The following is a 9,981-nucleotide window of genomic DNA, read 5'->3' on the forward strand; positions in this document are numbered from 1 at the left end:
CCAACATATACTGAGCTCTTTTTGTGTGTCAATCCTGGACTAAAGGATTTAGGGAAATTACCTTCTTTTACCATCACACTAGCCCCATGAGGCAGTGTGGCAGAGGATGCTTATTATCTTCCAATGTCAATTCTCCTCACCTCTGTTAGTAACACAAACCTGGTTTTCATTTTACATGTTTCCTCCAGGAATAAAGAGGCATTTACCAGCCTCCTTTGAGCCATGGGACTAAGTGTTAGCTTATGAATGACAGAAGAAATTTTATATGAGTTATCGCAATCCTTCTTTCAAGGGAGGGGACCCATCTTCTTTTTCTTTCCTTCCATTTTACTGTGTGGGTTATGGAGATGATAGCTGGAGCTCCAGAAGTCGTTTTGGACCATGAAGATGAGAGCTACACCCTAGGACCCAGCAGGAGGCTGGATTCACACATAGTTCAGTCCTTACTTTATACTATAAAACTAATACTTAGCAATGGAAACGTAGAGCAACAACATAAGCATATTAGATAGAGAAGAGGAAGGCACTGAGACTGTTATGGGGAAGAAAGTTCTTGTCCTATTTGATACTAAACAGAGAGGATGTGTGGTAGAGTGGAAAGAGCCTGGATTCTGGTCCTGGCCTCATGACCTTGGACACATTACCTAATCTGTACAGGTATCAAGTTTCTTCTTCTCCAAATGAGTGGGTCAGGTGACCTATGGCTGGTCTTTAATGTTCCTCCCACTTCTGGTAGATGTGACCTATGATCTAAATATAGGGTTAGGGGAACAAGTACTAGCTTAAGGGGAAGATAAATGAATCATTGGCGGTCAAAGGTTAAAACTTTCAGTTATCTGATGAGTAAGTTTCAGGGATGTAATGTACAGCATAGTGACTATAGCTAAGACTACTGAATTTCATACTTGAAATTTTCTAAGAGCATAGATCTTAAGGCATATGCACACAAAAGGTAACTATGTGAGGTGATGGATGTGTTAATTAACTTAAACGTGGTGATCATTTCACAAGGCATACACATATGTACATATATCAATTCATCATGTTGTAGGATGCATGCTTTCAATATAACTGACAATTGTATTTGTCGATTATATCTTGATAAATTTGGAAAAAAATGAATAGTTGGGTAAAAGAGAAAAGGCAAACCTACTATTAAAAATAAAATTAGTGCAGGCAAGATAATGAAAATGATATACTTATTGCAATCAATGTACACAGGGAATGTTGGCAACTCAAATGTCAAATTCAGTAACAAGGGAATGACCCAGTTAATTAAGTATTGCCTATTCATTCATTCATTCATTCATTCATTCATTCATTCATTCATTATTTATCCCTTTTTATGTGACAAAAGAAATGTGTGATTGACCTGTAGGTCAATAGTGAAATTAAGGAAGGTAAAAGGAAACTAAAGTTTATCAAGCACCTTTACTTACCAGGTACTGTGTTAGATGTTACACACACATTACCTTACTTTGTTCTCCCAATTACCCTACGAGGTTGATATTTTACTCTAATTTTTATTCAGATAAGGACGGTGACGTTACTACAGAGGTTAAAGAAATGATCCCCATGATAATTATGAAAACTGACCTAGGATTTGAACCCATTACAAACCCTAAACACTGCAATGTCTCGCAATGGCCTTTCAAATTATTGGTCCTTCCTAGCTGGCCTCTCTGCTGCATTTACTTTTCCTGATTCTTGCAACACACGTTGTTATCTTTCAGGTCTCCGAAATAACCTGTTTTCCCACCTATTTCTACGGCTCCTCTGGTTCCATTACCAGTGGCTTTTTCGATTTTCTTTGTTTATTCTTCAAATACAATTATTCCTCAAGAGTCTTCTCTTTTCTTCACATTTTACAGATTCCTAGATATTTTCACCTGTGGCAAGATCATTTCCTCCTATGACTTCACTTCTGTCTCTATGTGAGAAACTTCCCTCCATCTTTTTTCCAAAGCTTCTGACCAACATTGCCAACTGTCTTCTGGGCCTTTCTAACTGAGTGTTTTATCTGAATCATAAAGTCACTGTATCCAAGCCTAAGAAACTCTTATCTCTCCTAAGAGCGCTTCCTCTCGCCATCTGCGTTCCTGTTGTAGGAACTGCTATCCTTTGAGTTACGAGCTGGAAACTGCCACATCATCTTGGATACTCTCAAGGTCTGGGTTCCCAGAGAGACCTGCTGGGCCCTGTAGGTTCTTCCTCTGTGCTGCCTCCCTTGTGCATTTCCTACTGTGAGACTCACTGTCACACTCAGGAGTCCCCTCTCAGGACTTCATCTCTTGCCTGAATCACTGATGTTGACCCAGGCTTCTGTCTCCCCAAGAATACATCCCAGACATTATTTACAGATCAGCCATCTTGAATCACATCTCTGATCACAGTGTAGTGTCTATATTGAATGAAACTCACACCATTGAACTTGGGCACAGGCTCTCCTTGTACTCCCTTCACTACAGCTTCTAAGGCTTCAAGTCCACGCCCTTTCATACCCGCTGCTTCTGCTGACCTGCTGAGGTTTTCGCTCACGCTGTTCTTCCCCGTTGGTGGTCCTTCGCCACCCTTCTCTACATGCTGGCTCCTCCTCATAATTCAAGGCCAAGTTCAAGTGTGACAATCTCTTTTATGAATTATTTTTCCTGATTCCACTCAGTCATATAAGATTTCTCCAGTTTCTGAATACCCACTTATATTATTTTCATCCTTCTTATCTTTTAAAAATCATTCAATTTTTTAATACTGTACAACTTCCATTGTGCTTTCTTTATTCCCTGCATTTTTTCCTTTTTACCTTTGACCACCCATTTCTCCCAACCTCAACCCCCACCTCTGGCAACCACCAATCGGCTCTCTGTATCCATGAGCTTGGTTTGTTTATCTGTTTTTAGATTCCACATATAAGTAAGATCACACAGTGTTTGTCTTTCTCGAACTTATTCCACTTAGAATAATGCCCTTGAGGTCCATCCACGTTGTTGCAAATGGCAAGATTTCATTCATTTTTATAGTTGAATAATATTCTAGTAAATACACACACACACACACACACACACACACACACACACGCCACAATTTCTTTATCCATTCATCCACTGATGAACGCTTAGGCTGTTTCCATATCTCGGCTATTGTAAATAATGCAAAGCATTATTTTTATCCTTCTTATATAACTTTAAAAATCTTATAGTACTTAGGTTTTCATCTCCATTACTAACTTGCAAGCTTGAAGGCCAAGAGTATATATTTGTATGCTTGTTATGATACCTGATTAGTGGAGATTTTTTCTAAAACACAGATCTGATTATTTCATTGCCCTGCCTTCCCTGTGAGACAAAGTCAAACGCAGCAGCACGTGAGGCACGGCCTTCCTCGTGCTGCCTCTACGTGCTTCTCCCACTACCCCTTCCTCTAAGTGTGCATCAAGCAGAACGTAGGGAACTGGACACACATTAGCTCTGCCTAAGCTCTGTGCCTAACTCCCTGTCTATAAACTGAGGAAGCTGACCTTTGTGATATAAGGTCCTTTGTGGTTCTAAAACAGTATAAGCTTTGAATTTTAAGGGTCACATTCATAGATACTTGAGTAAGCTCTTCTTCTAAGGGAAAAAAACACCACCAATAAAACAAAAACTTGACCAATCTGGCTTTCTCTCTGACAATAATGCCAGTGCTATAACCGTAAAACCATCCTAAAGTGTGACTATTTCTTGCCATCTATGCTGACTCAATGTTTATCACAGTCAGGTGGTGACTCTGGGCACCACCCACAAAGGAGCTCCTCTCTTGGGGTAGGATATCATTAAGCAATTTTAAGAATGGAGAATGATTTAAATCGCAACTAAAAATCCAAAGAATCAGTGTGTCTTGAGTAAAGAGATTGAGTTAGGTCCAGCCAAACTGGAGACCTTGCAGTGGCACGAGGAAAATGAACACCCTGTTATTTTCAAAGAACAGAAACTAAGATCAGCTTTTTTCCTCCATTGTGAAAGGGGATAACCAGGAAGCAATAAGAAGGACCTAAATTCCTTTAAGCTCCACCTTAAGGACGAAGCCCCACCAGTGGGCTGGTAGACGCCTAAGAAAGAAACAGGATCACTTGACAGAAGATGAAGAGCTCAATTTAAGGAGGAATCTTCTCATAAGTAGAATGTCCCCAAATGGGAATTCACTGATTACTTCAATAATATATTTGAGAACCTTATTAATAGGACATTAGGGATTTAAACATTAAATCTGCCCTCAAGGAGACTACAGTCTAGTAGAAGTCATACAACATATGCAAAGGAATTCCAAAACTAGAGAGAAGGTAAAATTTATGAACTGAGTAGAAAAGTAATACATCCAATGTCAGTGGCAATTTTCAAGGAGAGGCTGCATGACTATTTGGGGTGATGTAAGAAAGATTTATACATCCGGTAGGAAGTGAAACTACACGACCTTCAAGATCCTTTTCAACAAATACTCTGTGCTTTTATGAAGACTGTTACTATAATAAAGATTTTATAAAAAAGAGGATTTCTGTTCTACTCACATCTCAGTTGTTTTTCTTGCAGAAATATATCTTTATTATATACTATCATTTTCTAACATTATTTCTTAGAACACATATTCTAATTAATTTACTTAAAACATGTCTGAGAATTCAATCAGTGAGAAAAGCCAATAGAGCATATTTCAAACGATTTCTAAAAGGCAGATACAAACATTTTTCCAATATAATTATGATGGATTTTAAAGGAAACCTTAATTATTTTATATAATACAAACCAGAAAAAAATGAGGCTAATAAGTTTACATACACCTATAATTTCCATTCACTCTTCATAAGATTTTAGCTTTAAGATTAATTGTTCAGAATCTTATTTCACAGTCACTCAACTTTTATAGACTATGATATTGACAGACTTGGTACAAGGTATAAAGTCTTATGTGGCATGATACGTAATTAGAATACTTTGTCTTGTAGCTTACATTAATGGGTGCATGTCAGAGAATGCCGATTTGCCTCTGAGAAAAATGTGAACCCACATTAATTAATTGATTGTGGAAAAGCCAATGAGGCCACTGACCCCTTTGTCTCTGCCCCACACAGGGAGGGCTAGCAGCTGCAGGCCTGTTGGGAGCCCTACGTGCCAGACTACTCTCCCTTGATCTGACTTCTGTAACATGATGTAAATTCATGTTCAAGTAGTCTACTGGGTACATTTTTCGAATGTAAAGCCACTGGATTAGATTAAAATTTTTTTTTAAAAGCATTAGTAGAAACATCTTTTCCTGGAACTACCCACTAGCAACTTTGATTAGCACTTTAAATAGTCCCCAAAGTTCTCCAAAATCTTCAACAATGCTTAAGCTCATCCATTATGTGGGCTTTCAAAGAGTAATTTTATTTCTAAATTATTGTGGTAAGGGAGCCTCTCACTACTGTTTCTAAATACGCACACGTAAGTTCATTTAAATGGTAATGGGTAAGGTCCCACCATTTTTAGAACACTGCGTTATAAATAAATAAGTGGCAGGATCTGGTCCATTGTTTATAGGTCAAGATACTACTCTGTCCTTATGCCCAAGGGTGATAAGGCTGTAGCAACTGACTTGCTACCCAAACTGACAAGAGGCTGCTATGTAAACCGGAAAGCAAATTTATTCATGTGTGAGGGGACAATTCACTTGTGAGGAGAAAAGATGCTCTGCTGCCTGGTAATCATGGCCTCTCCCCACAGGCCACATCAATAACGTTCCTGTTGCTTGGTGAGCACAGCATCTGATCAAGGAGAGCTTGCTGCATGATATTTATGGCCACTGTTACCCATCTATGAAAGACCGATGCATCTATCTCCACAGTAACAATATCCTTGAGGCCACTGGTTGGGAACATTTTTCCCCTAGACAGTGCTGGAGACACTCTGACAAATTTTTGCTCTTTGGAATCTCTGTTTATAGACACCATACAGGTCATTCTCTTTAATGTGGTCTTTCATCAAAGGATGATTGAGTATCATACAGAGGCTTAGGTCAAGGCAGGGTTTACTCATTCAATACCTATAGGGGGCAGATAGTCAGATGAGACGTGAGCGAAATCAACTGTCAGAAAAACCACCAAATGAATTTTATATTTCCTGAACATAGTACAAACAGGTATGTATGATATTTTTAGAGATATTTGAAATTTTAAAACAAAAACATTGAAAAAAATAGAAATATTTCATTACTGAAGTTTTCTTTCATCATTTGTTATTCCTGTCATTTGTTAACCTGTCATTGAAACTAACATTCGCTATCACTATCAGGCCATGCAAACCTAAACCATAAATCCTTCAAGTGGGTGCAATAATTTGATTTACTCAATTTCATACACAAAAATGGAGTTTACAAACACTGGTGCTATTTAACTTGTATAGACTGTACGTACAATGGTTATTATCTGGAGATATTTTCAGTTCTGGCATTTTAACATCACTGTACTTAGTTTTCAGTTACTTATTTGCAGTTCAATAACTTCAATTTGTAGCTCTTTTACATTTTATCAATATCAAATTATAAAGGTAAGCTTTCTAATGTTTCGATGTTAGTTTATTTTCATCAAGTTAAAAACCAGAGAACCTTTGTGGAATTCCATTTTCAACTATATAGCTTTGGTAATGTAGTTCAAGCCATGACTTTCATTTCAGGAAAATTATTTAAGTGTATAGGAGAATGAGCCAGATTATTCCTTGCCAAATCTGTTTCTTAAAGACACAATTTTACTTCAAGTGAGCAAAGTGAACCATACATTTGTGTAACTGTTTGTGAATGCCTTTGCAGAGAACTATTCAAAGTTGATAGATTTGAACATGAACCAAAAAGGCCAAGATGTTGATCCACTTCTCATTGTTAAGAGATTGAGTGGGGATTTGCTCTTGAGTGACCTAAGTGTCCAAAAATATCTCTCTGTACTCAGCCACATAAGGCCACGCAGTACAAAGATTGCTGCAGTATGCACCTAATTTATAAAAAGAAGTCCTGGGGTATCTGGATTTCATGCAATGGGATTTTATCCACTTCACAGCGTTAATACTGCACAGTTATGGCATATTACATTTTAAATTCTTCGGCACAAAGCAATTCCTGGAAAAATGATGTAATCAGAACACCTAAATTCTATGTCTCTTGGAAAATGTTTCTTTCTTTAAGTTTTCATATTAACACTGTCCATTGCAGGAGTTGAATCACACTGACTGATTTTGACCAACTACATTACATTTTGCAATTTTCTTACAAAGATTAGTCATTTGCTGAGTTCCAATCAGAGCCTCTCATCTTCTGACACTAAAAATTCTTGTCAATATCACCAATACAATATAGCTAACTTTGGGATATTTATGTCTGTGCTTTCATCTTCTGCAATGGAAAATGCTACAACCTATTTCACCTTTTTTTTTTTTTCCTTTCCTTTCTTCCGCCTCCCACCCCACTCCGGCTAAAGCCGTTGTTTCTCAGTCTAGTTTGTAGGACACAGCTCCCTGGCCCCTGCTGGTATTACATTATGAGCCTTGCGCTCCCCCGGTCTGCAGCTGTCAGTTGCTGGTTGTCAGTAGGCCACTCACAGCAGCTCACGGCAGCTCATGCTAACCTCGGGCTGCTCATGGCAGCCGAGCTCCAGGGAGAGCTGTTGTTCACAATCTTAGCTATAGAGGGCGCAGTTCACTGGCCCATGTGGGAATCGACCGGTGACCTCATCATCAGGAGCACGGAGCTCCAACCACCTGAGCCACCAGGCTCAGGAGAATCTGAAAATGATTGGTTCAATTAAAGCAACAACAACAACAACAACACTATAGGTCAACAGGCCAGACAGGATAAATAGGTTGGCAAGCTAGATTAGCCCCCTACACAATCAGCATGTAATCTCTGCATTAAAGAGTAAGGTATTTTTATAGAATTTAACTTTTCTAAGACTACATCGACCACTGTGATTGAACTGCTCAATTGGGCCAACACCTCAAACATTTGCAAAAAATGTATGCATGTGAGTTTATGGTGGGAAAATCTTATTTTTGTTATCCCAATAAGTTTTCTCTACTGGTGGGGCTGCCAGTCACGTGGCCCTGCATCCACCATCATAGAGAGGATGTTAGGCGACGCAGTTCTAAGATTTATGGATGGGCCCATGACCCAAGTCAGGCCAGTTAGAATGCTCCCCAGGTTTTTGTTTAAACAATTGAGAGACTCAATTTCCTTGGGGCTCTCTACCTGAAAGTGCAATTAAATCTAGAACAGTTTGCGGTCATTTTTGTCACCTAATAGGAAAAGTCTACCTCAAAAGACGGCAACATGGAGGAAGGTATCAGAGTCAAAACTTAAAGAAAAGAGACAAACTGATCATAATATCATTTGAACTGGTAAATCCAGCAATTTCTGAATCCAGAAATCTCTTTGCTCTTCCAAGTTACATAAACCAATATATTCTCTTTTTGGCCTAGGCTGTATTAGGGTGGTAACAAGCAAAGGGTCCCAACTCTCTATCTGGCTTGTATAAATAACTAATATTACCTACTATGTCTGAGCTGTTTGACAAGCTTTTTGGTCCATATAATCCTGAATTTTCTCCATTGTAATTTACTACACTTAATCATGATCTCTTATTTAACATCAATTTTAGGTACTAGATTTGGAAAGCTTTTTCTATAAAGGGCCAGACAGTAAGTATTTCAGACATTTTGGGCCAGAGGGACTCTGTCATGACTAACTCGACCCTGCCTTTTAGTGTGAAATCAGCCATCGACAATTCATAGACAAATGAGTGTGGCTGTGTTCAGTAAAAGTATCAATGGCACTGAAATTTAAATTTCATATAATTTTCACATGTCGTGAAATATTACTGTTCTTTTGATTCTTGTTCAACCACTTAAAAATCATTCTTAGCTGTGATCTGTATGGGGTCTGTGGGTTGTAGGTTGCTGACCCTGCAGTAGATTATAACCTTTGTAAGGGCGAGAAGTGAGTCTGATTGTCAGTGTGTCTCTAGCACAAAGGGGCAGTTTATCACTAATTACTGAATGGATAATGAATGCTCAAGATGATGGAAAATTCAGTTTTCCCCAAAAGTACAGTCACACCAAGCATTTTGTAAATTTAGTAGGTTGTATTCAAGATTTAAGAAACCTGAGGAAGGTCACCGTTTCTACCTAGTTCTCTGTCCCTCTCATCTCTTTACAACCTCCCTTCTGAATTGTCCCAGGAACCCCAACTTTTTTCTCCTTCTGTGATGCAGATCAATTTTCCTCTCTGTACTGCTTGGATATCAAAACCGATCAAGGTATTCAGATGAACCGAGGCAGCTACCCCACAAGTCAAGTGACCAACTTTCCCAGTTCTATTAGTGACATTCTCAATAGGTCACTGGTCTCAGGCAACAAACATGCTTAACTGCTCATTTTTTTTCCCCCCATACATAAAATAGAAACAGTGTCACTTACTGAACCAACTCCATGTTTTCTTGAAAGTTTCATGTGAATTAGTGAATATATAAGGTACATAAGGTTTTAAATTTGTAAAAAAATTTAGCACATTTTCAATACAGGTTTTAGGAGTTTTCACGATGATCAGAGTGTATAAGGAATGTGATCCAGCCTGCTTAACAAAATGGATCAAATGTGTTCCCTGCAAAAATGGATTGGGGTGGCCGGATGGCTCAGATGGTTAGAGTGCGAGTTCTGAATAACAGGGTTGCTGGTTCAATTCCCACACCCTCCATAACTAGATTGAAGGATAATGACTTGGAGCTGAAGGGCCCTGGAGAAACACACTGTTCCCTGATAAAATTTTTTTAAAAATGGATCAAAAACTATGTTGTTATGTTAAAGACTGTATATCCATTTCAACATTTCAATTTTTTGCATTTCTTAGACAACACAGGACAAAACCTAATGTTGTGTTATCAATAAAATCCTCCCAAGATACTTTCAGACTGAATTCAGCCCGAGTAAAACC

The sequence above is a fragment of the Rhinolophus sinicus genome, chromosome 15 (assembly GCF_057876585.1).
Source record: "Rhinolophus sinicus isolate RSI-liver-muscle chromosome 15, RSI-T2T, whole genome shotgun sequence".
Taxonomy (NCBI): domain Eukaryota; kingdom Metazoa; phylum Chordata; class Mammalia; order Chiroptera; family Rhinolophidae; genus Rhinolophus; species Rhinolophus sinicus.